Source organism: Trachurus japonicus, chromosome 16 (assembly GCF_045865225.1).
Source record: "Trachurus japonicus isolate A0001 chromosome 16, Traja_1.0".
NCBI classification, from domain to species: domain Eukaryota; kingdom Metazoa; phylum Chordata; class Actinopteri; order Carangiformes; family Carangidae; genus Trachurus; species Trachurus japonicus.
The window spans coordinates 236860-251100 of record NC_140922.1 but is presented as its reverse complement, the minus strand read 5'-3'; positions in this window follow the sequence as shown (position 1 = coordinate 251100).

The following is a 14241-nucleotide window of genomic DNA, read 5'->3' as shown; positions in this document are numbered from 1 at the left end:
ACGGGCTGTATTATAAAGTAATGGCTGTTACTCCCTCCTTAGTCTGCACCTATACAGTAGCTGTCATGCACCTACACACTACTTGTCTTAGAGTTACCCAGTAAGTAGAGGGTAACGGGCTGTATTATAAAGTAATGGCTGTTACTCCCTCCTTACTCTGCACCTATACAGTAGCTGTCATGCACCTACACACTACTTGTCTTAGAGTTACCCAGTAAGTAGAGGGTAACGGGCTGTATTATAAAGTAATGGCTGTTACTCCCTCCTTACGCTGCACCTATACAGTAGCTGTCATGCACCTACACACTACTTGTCTTAGAGTTACCCAGTAAGTAGAGGGTAACGGGCTGTATTATAAAGTAATGGCTGTTACTCCCTCCTTACGCTGCACCTATACAGTAGCTGTCATGCACCTACACACTACTTGTCTTAGAGTTACCCAGTAAGTAGAGGGTAACGGGCTGTATTATAAAGTAATGGCTGTTACTCCCTCCTTAGTCTGCACCTACACAGTAGCTGTCATGCACCTACACACTACTTGTCTTAGAGTTACCCAGTAAGTAGAGGGTAACGGGCTGTATTATAAAGTAATGGCTGTTACTCCCTCCTTACGCTGCACCTACACAGTAGCTGTCATGCACCTACACACTACTTGTCTTAGAGTTACCCAGTAAGTAGAGGGTAACGGGCTGTATTATAAAGTAATGGCTGTTACTCCCTCCTTACGCTGCACCTATACAGTAGCTGTCATGCACCTACACACTACTTGTCTTAGAGTTACCCAGTAAGTAGAGGGTAACGGGCTGTATTATAAAGTAATGGCTGTTACTCCCTCCTTAGTCTGCACCTACACAGTAGCTGTCATGCACCTACACACTACTTGTCTTAGAGTTACCCAGTAAGTAGAGGGTAACGGGCTGTATTATAAAGTATTCTTTGTTATTCCCTCCTTAGAGTGCAAATACACTGTAATTGTCCTGCAACTACAATGTAGTTGTCCCGGAGTTACCCAGTACCTACAAAGTAGCGGGCTGTATTATAAAGTATTCTTTGTTATTCCCTCCTTAGTGTGCAAATACACTGTAATTGTCCTGCAACTACACTGTAGTTGTCCTGGAGTTACCCAGTACCTTCTACTGCAGCTGTAACTACTGTCTAAGTAGAACCAGTAAGTTAGAACACAGTTTGTTTCACGAGATAACATCATCTGAAAGTACAGTAATACAAAGACAAAACTAACTGAAGTGTCCCTGACATCATAAAATGACAGATTTCTACTGGCTTTTGTTATTTACATTAAAGTTCAGTTTTGTTCCTTCTGTTATAAACTGTTTCATTTAGTTTTGATCCATCTGTCTGGTCCTTCTAGGTCTAAAATAGTCAGTCAAGTCAGTTTCATTTGACAAAATGTACTTTCTAAGTTAGAAGAGTCAAGTTGAAAATATTGTTGTGATACTACTATCACACCGGAGTGTGACACTCAGTAATGGAGAATGGATGGGCTCCTCCATAAAAGGTGATCTTGATCTTGATCCAGCTCCTTGGGTCAAGGCAGAGATCAGGGTCATGGGTGGCGTGCCATCTCCCTCGTCAGGTACCATTTTCATGGCATCTCAAAAACCTCACCTGTGTAGAAACATAATTATATATTGTATCATCAACTTCATCACATAAATGCATCACTGTAAAACAAAGTGAGAAAATTAATAACTTTGAACGGTACAGTTTTTCTCATCATGGAATACTTAATCCCGGTTTTACCTTTCACATCATAAATCATTAGCCTTTTAAACCATAACTTGTGATTTTTAAGCATATTAATCAATTACAAATTATACATATTTTTTTCTTTAACTATTGAGTAAATATTTTAACCATTTAAAAATCTTCAATTTTACAAAATCAATGCTATGACCATACTGTTTCACAACTGTAGGCTGCACCAGTACATTAATGTTACTCTTGACTGTATTCATCATAACATTCATGACCAACAGTAACGTTAGCTAATGGAGCTAATGTGGACAGTACTAACACAAATACAGTTCCCGGTTAGCGTGGTGCAGGGGAAAACACACACTATTATCTTTAGCACAAGCTAACATTGCCAGCTGCGTTAGCATAGCTACTTAACTCACCAAGAGGTTGATAACGCGGTCAAACTGCCGTCGCACAGGTCCTCGGTTCATCCGTCTCGTCTCCCGGGGTGTTTGCTCTGTGTTTATATCAACATATCACATCGTAGACATTGCATAATTTCCCTAATTTCTCCACTTCGTCTCCTCCTGTCGTCCCTGGCTGTGTCAACAAGCTCCGTCCTCGCTGTGAGGTGGGACTTTCTACCTTCTCAACAGGCAACCAATGACAAGTGAGCAGCTTCTGGTCTGACCAATGACAGATGGTCAAAGGTGAGTGACTGTGATTGACAACTTATTTCATCCTATTTGACTATCACAGTCTCTCAGATTTGACAATCTGTCATTGGTCAGACCAGAAGCAGCTCACTTGTCATTGGTTGCCTGTTGAGAAGGTAGAAAGTCCCACCTCACAGCGAGGACGGAGCTTGTTGACACCGCCGCAGGGACGACAGGAGGAGACGAAGTGGAGAAATGAGGGAAATTATGCAATGTCTACGATGTGATATGTTGATATAAACACAGAGCAAACACCCCGGGAGACGAGACGGATGAACCGAGGACCTGTGCGACGGCAGTTTGACCGCGTTATCAACCTCTTGGTGAGTTAAGTAGCTATGCTAACGCAGCTGGCAATGTTAGCTTGTGCTAAAGATAATAGTGTGTGTTTTCCCCTGCACCACGCTAACCGGGAACTGTATTTGTGTTAGTACTGTCCACATTAGCTCCATTAGCTAACGTTACTGTTGGTCATGAATGTTATGATGAATACAGTCAAGAGTAACATTAATGTACTGGTGCAGCCTACAGTTGTGAAACAGTATGGTCATAGCATTGATTTTGTAAAATTGAAGATTTTTAAATGGTTAAAATATTTACTCAATAGTTAAAGAAAAAAATATGTATAATTTGTAATTGATTAATATGCTTAAAAATCACAAGTTATGGTTTAAAAGGCTAATGATTTATGATGTGAAAGGTAAAACCGGGATTAAGTATTCCATGATGAGAAAAACTGTACCGTTCAAAGTTATTAATTTTCTCACTTTGTTTTACAGTGATGCATTTATGTGATGAAGTTGATGATACAATATATAATTATGTTTCTACACAGGTGAGGTTTTTGAGATGCCATGAAAATGGTACCTGACGAGGGAGATGGCACGCCACCCATGACCCTGATCTCTGCCTTGACCCAAGGAGCTGGATCAAGATCAAGATCACCTTTTATGGAGGAGCCCATCCATTCTCCATTACTGAGTGTCACACTCCGGTGTGATAGTAGTATCACAACAATATTTTCAACTTGACTCTTCTAACTTAGAAAGTACATTTTGTCAAATGAAACTGACTTGACTGACTATTTTAGACCTAGAAGGACCAGACAGATGGATCAAAACTAAATGAAACAGTTTATAACAGAAGGAACAAAACTGAACTTTAATGTAAATAACAAAAGCCAGTAGAAATCTGTCATTTTATGATGTCAGGGACACTTCAGTTAGTTTTGTCTTTGTATTACTGTACTTTCAGATGATGTTATCTCGTGAAACAAACTGTGTTCTAACTTACTGGTTCTACTTAGACAGTAGTTACAGCTGCAGTAGAAGGTACTGGGTAACTCCAGGACAACTACAGTGTAGTTGCAGGACAATTACAGTGTATTTGCACACTAAGGAGGGAATAACAAAGAATACTTTATAATACAGCCCGCTACTTTGTAGGTACTGGGTAACTCCGGGACAACTACATTGTAGTTGCAGGACAATTACAGTGTATTTGCACTCTAAGGAGGGAATAACAAAGAATACTTTATAATACAGCCCGTTACCCTCTACTTACTGGGTAACTCTAAGACAAGTAGTGTGTAGGTGCATGACAGCTACTGTGTAGGTGCAGACTAAGGAGGGAGTAACAGCCATTACTTTATAATACAGCCCGTTACCCTCTACTTACTGGGTAACTCTAAGACAAGTAGTGTGTAGGTGCATGACAGCTACTGTATAGGTGCAGCGTAAGGAGGGAGTAACAGCCATTACTTTATAATACAGCCCGTTACCCTCTACTTACTGGGTAACTCTAAGACAAGTAGTGTGTAGGTGCATGACAGCTACTGTATAGGTGCAGACTAAGGAGGGAGTAACAGCCATTACTTTATAATACAGCCCGTTACCCTCTACTTACTGGGTAACTCTAAGACAAGTAGTGTGTAGGTGCATGACAGCTACTGTGTAGGTGCAGCGTAAGGAGGGAGTAACAGCCATTACTTTATAATACAACCCGTTACCCTCTACTTACTGGGTAACTCTAAGACAAGTAGTGTGTAGGTGCATGACAGCTACTGTATAGGTGCAGCGTAAGGAGGGAGTAACAGCCATTACTTTATAATACAGCCCGTTACCCTCTACTTACTGGGTAACTCTAAGACAAGTAGTGTGTAGGTGCATGACAGCTACTGTATAGGTGCAGACTAAGGAGGGAGTAACAGCCATTACTTTATAATACAGCCCGTTACCCTCTACTTACTGGGTAACTCTAAGACAAGTAGTGTGTAGGTGCATGACAGCTACTGTATAGGTGCAGACTAAGGAGGGAGTAACAGCCATTACTTTATAATACAGCCCGTTACCCTCTACTTACTGGGTAACTCTAAGACAAGTAGTGTGTAGGTGCATGACAGCTACTGTGTAGGTGCAGACTAAGGAGGGGTAACAGTGCTCACTTACAGTAGGGTACTTACTGTACTTAAAGTTTATGAATGATCATGGATGTGGATGTGTCATGTGTTTTCTGGTTAATAAATAATAAAAACATTTTCTAACTCTCCGAATGACTCATTATTGTGGATGTATTACTGTATAGTTTGTGTTTTGCCCTTGGATGACAGAACTAGACTTTCATAGATGTGCATTTTAGAGAGGTAAGTTTGCTACCAGCCAGCCTGTTACTGTATTGGAAAATGTCCACACTCTATACCCATTTCTCACCTATTCCAAACCATACAATTAAATAATGAATAATAAATCTCTGAAATAGAGGTGAAATGTCGCTGCTGACACTTTTGGAAAACATGGATTGCAACTGTGCTCATATTGTACAGTAGACTATTTAATTTCTAATGTACCTGGCAGGAGTTACACTGTAAGTCCGGGGAAAGTAGGACGTAATTGTACGGGAGTTACGCTCTAAGACACAGCCTAGTTATACTGTAAAATGCGGGGTAATTAGTGGCGGAGTGAGCGAGAGTTACTGTGTAATTTGGTGTAAAGTAGGACAGGAGTTACGTGCCAAGACGCAGCCTAGTTAAACTGTAAAACAGCGAGAGTTACCCTGTACTTCTGTGAAAGTTGGTGTGAAGCAGGATGTAAGTTACGCGCTAAGACGCAGCCTAGTTACACTGTAAATGCACGGGGGAAACAGGGGGGAAAGTGAGCTGCAGTTACTCAGTACTTGTGTGAAATAAGCGGCAACCTACGCGGCAAGAGAGCGGTAGGTACGCTGTAAGTCGCGGGCCGTATTATGTAGTGCTACCGAATATTTGTGTTAATATACGTAAGTCTTAAATAGTTCTATCTTCCGACAGCAATCACTTACATAGAGTGTTTGGTCTGAAACACGGGTCTGTCAGTCACTCTGCTCTGCTGTAAGCCGAGGAGAAAACTTTCCTTGTATCCTACAACCTTTATCCAATGAGGAGAGAGAACGGCATAAAGGGGCGGTCCTCTCTGTGTGTGCAGCCAAGGGATGCGCGTGAATGTGGTGACGTAGGGACGAGGGCGGGGACTGCTAACTCCATCTGCTGACAGGAAGTTAGCCAAAACCACCGGCTCGCTTACTTCTGCTTTAACAAGTGTGGGTAACGTAGATTCATCCACATTAATATGATACTTTTTTATAACCAAATACAAACTCCTCGTTGTCCCTTTAAACTCGTTACAAATTATGAAGTCCATCGGGTCCATGCCTATGTTCCCACAGCCCTATGTTCCCACAGCCTTACGTTCCCACAGTTCTACGATTTTTCTCAGAATTAGGACCTATGTTCCCACTGGACTCTCTCTACCTATCTGGACTCTATCTATCTGGCCTGTCTAGCCTCTACCTGGTCTTTTTACTAAACTTAACCAACTCCTTTCTTCATTGCCTAAACCCAACCAATGGTGGGACCAAAGGGCTGTGGGAACATAGGGCCTAATTTTCAGTGACAACAAAAGTTAGAAATGTGGGAACATAAGGCTGTGGGAACATAGGAATGACCCCAGTCCATCAATAACTCTAATGGCGCATTTCCACTAGCACGGCTCGGCTCGATACCAGCCGCGGCGCTACTATTGGGCCCGGGTGGGCCTGGGCCCACCCATTTTAGGCTGGGCCCACCCATTCTAGCTGCTCATCCAATAAGCATCCTGAGGGAAGCTTTGAGTGAAAGCTTCTCAGCCAATCAGCGGCTTCTACACCACGTGTGGCGGATGTTCAAAACACAGCCAGTGTCACCAAAGATATTCAATAAATGTTTATAAACCGTCTTTGGTGTCACCAGCGCTGTTAACACGTCACAGTTTAATATTTTTTTTCATGCGAGAAAGTCACAGTTTAATCCAGAGTCTGTGGTCAGTTTATAACTGTTAGGATGTCTGTGGATCAGGGCAGCGGCTGTCACAGCTGCAGCAGCCGCTCTACTCAGCTGATCTGCGGCAGCTCCGTCCTCATCCCAGGGAGAAAACGAGCCAACCATAGGCGCCGATTCCGTAGGTGCTGGCCAGGTTGAGCACCCACGGGGGGCACGCCATCAGATTTCTCTGTGCCCGCCTCGGCCCCTCAGCTGTGTGTCATCATGTGTAGCCCGTATATGTGTGTATTACTGTAATCTCTCGCGCGCTCTGTGATGAATAAACACAAATCGCGGCAGAGCGCGAGCCTGGCACAGAGGTGCGCGCCCTGGCGCATCTGGCACAATCGGTGAACGACACCGAAAGGAGGCTATTTCGCGTTCGACGTCCATGTTAAGCACATGTTGTTATTGATATTGTAGCGTCCGACCCGACGTAACTACAACAACATAACACAAACTTATCTGACAGCTCTCACTTCTTCCTCTGCTCCTCCTCACTCATTCACCTACACACAGACACACAGACACACACACACGCACACACACACACTATGGCGGTACAATCGTGTCAAAACAACTGTAAGGATGCGCAGCTATGTGTGTGTGCACGCATGGTTAAATTGTTAGGCGTGCGTGCGTGCGTGCGTTGTTACGCGCAGGTTGTATTTCACACGTGACAACAAGCTGTGTACGTATGAACGTGTGTGTGCACGTCTGACAGTCACTGTTTGACAAATTATGTTACGCGTTCACACACACGTGCGTTCGCAGGCTCTGTTGCTGCGCGGCCGGAAGTGGATTTGCAGCGCGTGCAACACTGCGCCTCACTTGACGTGTAATGTAATTGGACTTTTTATTTTAGTCAACCAGGGGAGGCAGCAGTGAGCCAGACTTTGCCTGCCGGACGAAATGAAGAAGGAGAAGAAGAAGCAGAAGGAGGAGAAAAAGGAGAAGGAAAAGGAGAAAGGAAAAGACCCATGAGATAATTATATTATAGACAGGAGGAGGCTCAGTGATGTCATGTCTTTTTATGCTCCATGGTTGACACTGATTCTGCATTGATATTTCAATTTCAACCTTCCTGATGGCTCGACAGTTTTGTTACAGTACCTATATAATTATTAATAAAGTGTAAAAAAAAAAAAAACTCGGCCGGGACAGTGTTGCAGCCTCTGTGCAGCTATTCAGGTGCACAAACCTAACGCACATCTCCAGCTGGGTCCGTGTAGGTCCGTGTACTTTGCGGCCATTCGATTTTCAATTAGAAATCAAAAATCAAAAAATGAAAAAGTGACAGATTATTTTGTTTTTTGTTTTTTAATCTAACACAAAAAACAAAAAAATGTTTGGTTTTTCATATTTCAATTTTAGGCTCAATCAAAAATACGAAATGGAAAAACAGGCAGCAGGACTGAATTTGATTTTAATATTTAATTTGTGGGGTTTACGTGACCCGGAAGTTTGCACGCAGTCACAAAGATCATACATTTTTAGAGACGTGATCCGTGGAGCTGGAGGGTAAAACATTGGGTCAAGGACAAGACGGGACACTGCACAGAGCAGCAACCACCAAGACTTGTCAACTCACTGGTCATTAAATTAGACACGTCGCCGCCGCCCCCCCCTCCCCCCCTTACCGGCTACCGTTCTCAAATAAAAGCTGGGACTCAACCAGACTCTGGTCTCCTATAGGGCCGGGTCTGGCTCCAAGTTTGAGCAAATACATGAGCAAAGACCCGACCAGGTCCGACCAGTGTTGGAGCATGGACCCGATGCGGCCGGACTCACGAACATTAATTCTTTATTAATTATAAAAAAAAAATATTAAAAAAAAAAGAAGAAAAAAAAAAGAAGCCCATAGTTGTGTTCACAGAGACGTGACAGGTGGGGCCAGACAAGCTGGTGATCAGCTGTGGTCATTGAATTGTTAGACACTATAGGCCTAGGTCATTTCAATTTGCGCGTCTGTGTTTTTTCCTTTTTAAAATAGGCTCATTATATGCGGACTGAGACTGAGCGAGTGAGCAATAAGCGCGAGAGAAACAGCTGGTGTGCACCAGATGCAGGTTGACCAGCAAAAACTGAAACGAGACGGTTAAAGAGAGGAAAAACACAGAATATACAATAGGCCTATATGTCCAAAAGACATGTCCGGTCGTCACGACGTGAACGAGGGAGGATCTGATGGTGGCTCAGGTTTAGTGATGAGGAAACTGTCACTGCAGCTGCACAGGTGTCAGCAGCTGCTCCAAACAGACACGTTACAAACTTTATTTTGAAGGGACTGTAGATGCCAGGTAGTGTTTGGTGTGTGTGTGGGTGTGTCACATCCGGGGAGGAGTCAGGTGGGATGCACGTCACCAAGCATAGTAAAATCAGCTGTTCCTCACCTGGGGATGAATGAACTGAGAGGGTGAGGGGGGAAGGTCTTACTTTTTGCTGACCGCTAATTTACACTGTTTTTGGATGTTTTTTAGGCTTATGTGGGGTTGTTTCACTGATATGTTTTTAGTTTAATAAACTTTTGTAAAACGACAACCTCTGGAGCTTAGTTTTATTGTTGAAGCGCGTCCGACAAGTAAAAACACACTTCCCTCGCTTAGTCTCTCGGCGACCATTAATTCCATCCATAGTCGCCCTAACATTGTCAGCAAAAAAGACAAACTGAACTGGACCGGAGTCGACAAGCCACGTATGTATGAACGCGGAGCAAAGGAAATTGAATGATTGATCGCAACACGGACGCCTCACAGCGCATCAGCCGGCAACAACGCATGGTGATCAGCGGTATGTAACCTCTTCTGCTGTTACGTTGGTCTGCTGGAAACAGTTTTGAAATGGTTGCTGATGACTGGAAGTCAGCGTGTTGCCTTTGTGTTCTCACTGACGCTGATGAAGAGGAGTTCTGATGCAGTGATTGAACTGATGCGTCCGGTCAGTGTGTGTTTGTGCAGCGCTGGATTGATTGATTAAGTTATTGGGAGCGTGCCTATGTTCCCTCAGCCCTATGTTCCCTCAGCCCTATGTTCCCTCTGGACTCTCTCTACCTATCTGGACTCTGTCTATCTGGCCTGTCTAGCCTCTACCTGATCTTTTTACTAAACTTAACCAACTCCTTTCTTCATTGCCTAAACCCAACCAATGGTGGGACCAAAGGGCTGTGGGAACATAGGGCCTAATTTTCAGTGACAACAAAAGTTAGAAATGAGGGAACATAGGGCTGAGGGAACATAGGGCCTAAATTTCAGTGACGACAAAAGTTAGAAATGAGGGAACATAGGGCTGAGGGAACATAGGGCTGTGGGAACATAGGGATGACCCCCAGATATTCTCCCACGCGATTCTTGTGGATGTTGATATTGCTGGCTTTGCATTGGATTCTCATTGTGATCACTATTCTGTGCATTAAAAATGAGTGCTACAAATGCTGGTTCAACTGTTGGCAAACCTGAAGAGAAAAGAAAAATAATTCTCACTGAAAAGGCCATGATGAATAAAATTGAATCAATTCAAAAGGAACGTAAAAGGAAAGTGGATGAAATAAAAGGCTTGATTTTGTCTCTGAAAGAGCTCATGGGGGATGAAAAAAATGTTTCACTGGTCAAATCTCAACTGAATGTTTTAATACAACTGTCTGATAATGCTGCTGCTTTGCATGAATCTCTGATGCTGTTAATTCCTAATGACGAACAACAAAAACAAGAGCCATGGTTTTCAAAGGTCAATAAACACACAGAAGGATGCATTGAGGATGTTCAAGCATGGTTTAAAATAATCAATATACATCAAGGTGAACCTTTGTTGGAAACTCACATGGCTGAAAGGCCCCTGCAACAGGAGGCCTCATCAGTGGAAAAGGATGCACATGAGGGTGTGGAAAATGGAGAACAGCCTCAATTTCATCAAAATCCTCAAAATGATGATCTGGATGATGAAATAGCACCACATGACAGCATTTCAAATCAAGGCAGTGTGAAAAATAGCATAAGATCTAATGTGTCATCAACTGTATCTGCACGTCTTAGAGCTGAGGCTGACATGGCTGCCCTGCTCGCTCGGCAAAAGTTGCTCAATGAAAAGCATGCTCTTGAACAGCAGGAAGAGCAAATAAGGAAACAAAAGGAACGGCTCCAACTTGAAGCAGAGATAGCCGCATCCATGGCAAAAATAAATGTTTTGAGAACCTCTGGATCAAGTGTAAGGAGTGCTTCTTCTAAGAAACTGGATGGCATGGAGTCATATTTTGAGAAAAGACTTAATATCCATGCAGAGTCCTTTGTACCATACAAAGTTGAAAAGGATGGAGGAGGACCACCGCCTGTGGTAAGAACTTTAAATCCATGCTTTGGAGGTGCAAGATCAAAGCACTCTGAAGGAGCCAACTATCTACATCAGGGGCCTTTGGTGCCAACAAAACCACAGATCACAGTTTCTAAGGATGCAGCGCCCCCTGTGTTTCATCTTCAAAATGTTAATGCACCTTCTTTCAGGAACATCAGCAGTGAACATAACATGATTTCTATAATGGAAAAACAAAATGAAATAACATCAATGCTGGTGCAGCAGCAAAGTCAAGCATCACTGCCAAAAAGGGACATTCAAATCTTTGACGGCAATCCATTGCAATACCATGCCTTTATGCAGTCATTTGAACAAACAATAGAACAAAAGGCTGCTAATGGGATGGACTGCCTGCACTACCTGGAGCAATACACCAGGGGGCAGCCACAGCAGTTAATCAGAAGCTGTCAACATATGACTGATGGAAATGGATATGCTACAGCAAAGGCTTTACTCCATGAACATTTTGGAAATGATCATGTCATAGCATCTGCTTACATGAATAAAATATTATCATGGCCATCAATTAAATCAGAAGATACAAAGGCTTTACAAGCATTCGGTCTGTTCTTACGTGGATGTTGTAATGCCATGAAAGACGTATATAACTTGTGTGACCTGAATACATCAGCAAACATGCTCACTGTGATTAAGAAGCTTCCATACAGGCTAAGAGACAAGTGGCGTACATCAGCTTGTGACATACAGGAAAGGTGCAGTCGCAGAGTTATGTTTGTTGATATTGTAACTTTCATTGAACGTCAAGTGAAGATTGTTATGGACCCTGTATTTGGAGACATACAGGATGCTCCAACAGTCAAGGAGAGCGGAAGAGTAAAATCCATGTATCATTCAAAGGTTGGGGGGAGCAGTTTTGCCACCACCGTTACCACAGTTCAAAGAGGAGCTCCACCAGACAACAGGAGGGATGGATATGAGAGGTTCTGCCTCTACTGTAAGAACCATGGACACACACTGGAGTCGTGTACTCTATTGGAGAGGAAAGCTCATGGTGAAAAGATGAATTTCCTGAAAACTAATGGAGTTTGCTTTGCCTGCTTGTGCACTGGGCACATCAGCAGAGAGTGCAGGAAGCGTCTTTCATGCAAAATATGTGGCTCACGACACCCCAGTATGTTGCACATCCATCAAAGGGAAAATGAACAGGAGGACAGGAGCATCTCTGTAAAGGCAGCAGACGACAGTGTGGTTGAAGTGCAAACTAGTGGTCTCACTGGGGCCGGTGACCAGGATTGTAAACTTGCCATCGTACCAGTCAGAGTCAAATCAAGTAAAGGTCAAAGGTCAGTTGAAACGTACGCCTTTTTAGATCCAGGAAGTACTGCGTCTTTCTGCACAGTGGGTCTGATGGATAAGCTTGGTCTTCCTGGGAGGAAAACAAAGATTCTTCTGCGCACGATGGGACAAGAGAAAGTAGTGGACAGTCATGTTGCATCTTATTTGGAAGTTGCTGGATTGGAAAGTGATGTTTATTGTGAAATACCAAAGTTGTTTGTACAAAATAGGATGCCTGTTGATAAAAGCAACATCCCACAGCAGCGAGACTTGGAAAAATGGCCTCACTTAAAGCATGTCTGTTTGCCAGAAATAGATGCAGATGTGGAGATTCTGATAGGCACAAATGTTCCTCGTGCTCTGGAGCCCCTGGAAGTTATCAGGAGCATGGATGGAGGACCATATGCTGTCAAGACGGTGCTGGGTTGGACAGTAAATGGGCCGCTTGGTGGATGCAGTGATAGTCCTGGATGTCAATCAGCAGTTTCAGTCAATAGGATTTCAGCCATCGCACTTGATGAGCTCTGGAACAAACAGTTTAAAACAGACTTCCCCGAGAACAACCACGATGAACTGCTGGGGATGTCAAGGGAGGATTGCAGGTTCCTGGAAATGGCTGACAGATCTGTGAAACTGGTTAATGGTAATTACAGCATTGCTTTGCCTCTTAAAGACAGAAATATCAGTATGCCCAACAACCGCATAATTGCAGAGCAACGCATTCTTAACCTGAAGAGGAGGTTTGTAAGAGAGCCATCATTTCACAAGGACTACATTGCATTCATGAATAACCTCATAGCAAGTGGATTTGCAGAGAGAGTGCCAGACACAGATTTGGAGCGCAGTGATGGCAAAGTTTGGTATATCCCCCATCATGGGGTATACCATCCTCAAAAAAAGAAGATACGTGTTGTTTTTGATTGTGCAGCATCGTTCAAAGAGGCCTCACTCAATGCACATCTCCTGCAAGGGCCGGACCTCACAAGCACATTGATTGGTGTCTTAACCAGGTTCAGAAAGGAACCCATTGTTCTGATGTCTGATATTGAGGCGATGTTTCACCAGGTCCAAGTGCCAGAGGAAGATGCAGATTTATTACGTTTTCTATGGTGGCCCAATGGAGACTTTAGCCAGTGTATGGTGGAGTACAGGATGGTTGTCCATCTGTTTGGGGCTACATCTTCTCCAAGCTGTGCTAATTTTGCTCTTCGGAGGTGTGCTGAAGACAACAAAGAGCTCTTTAGCCAGCAGGTGATTGAAACCATCATGCACAGCTTTTATGTTGACGATCTCCTTGCCTCGGTGGCCTCAGAACAGGAAGCCATATGCCTGTATGAAGATCTAAAACAGATATGTGCTAAAGGAGGCTTTAATTTAACCAAGTGGACCAGCAATAGCCGCTGTGTGCTGGCAGCAATACCAGACGAAGAAAGAGCAAAAGAGGTCAAGGACCTGGACCTGGACCAAGATGTTTTGCCAGTGGAGAGAGCACTGGGAGTGAGATGGTGTGCGCAGTCTGACACATTTGGATTCAGTGTATCCTTTCCAGATAAGCCACTGACCCGCAGAGGAATCCTTTCGACTGTCAGCTCGTTCTATGATCCTCTTGGCATCTTATCTCCTGTGATTTTTACAGCTAAAAGGATCCTACAAGATCTGTGCCGCAAAGGGCTGGGATGGGATGATGCTATATCAGCCTCTTCTGCTGAGGAATGGACAGGCTGGGTGAAAGAGCTACAAACACTGGATAGCTTTAGCACCCGCAGATGTTTGAAGCCCCCCAACTTTGGAGAAATAGCCACCGCCCAGTTACATCATTTTGCGGATGCAAGTGAGGAGGGATATGGGACCGTCACC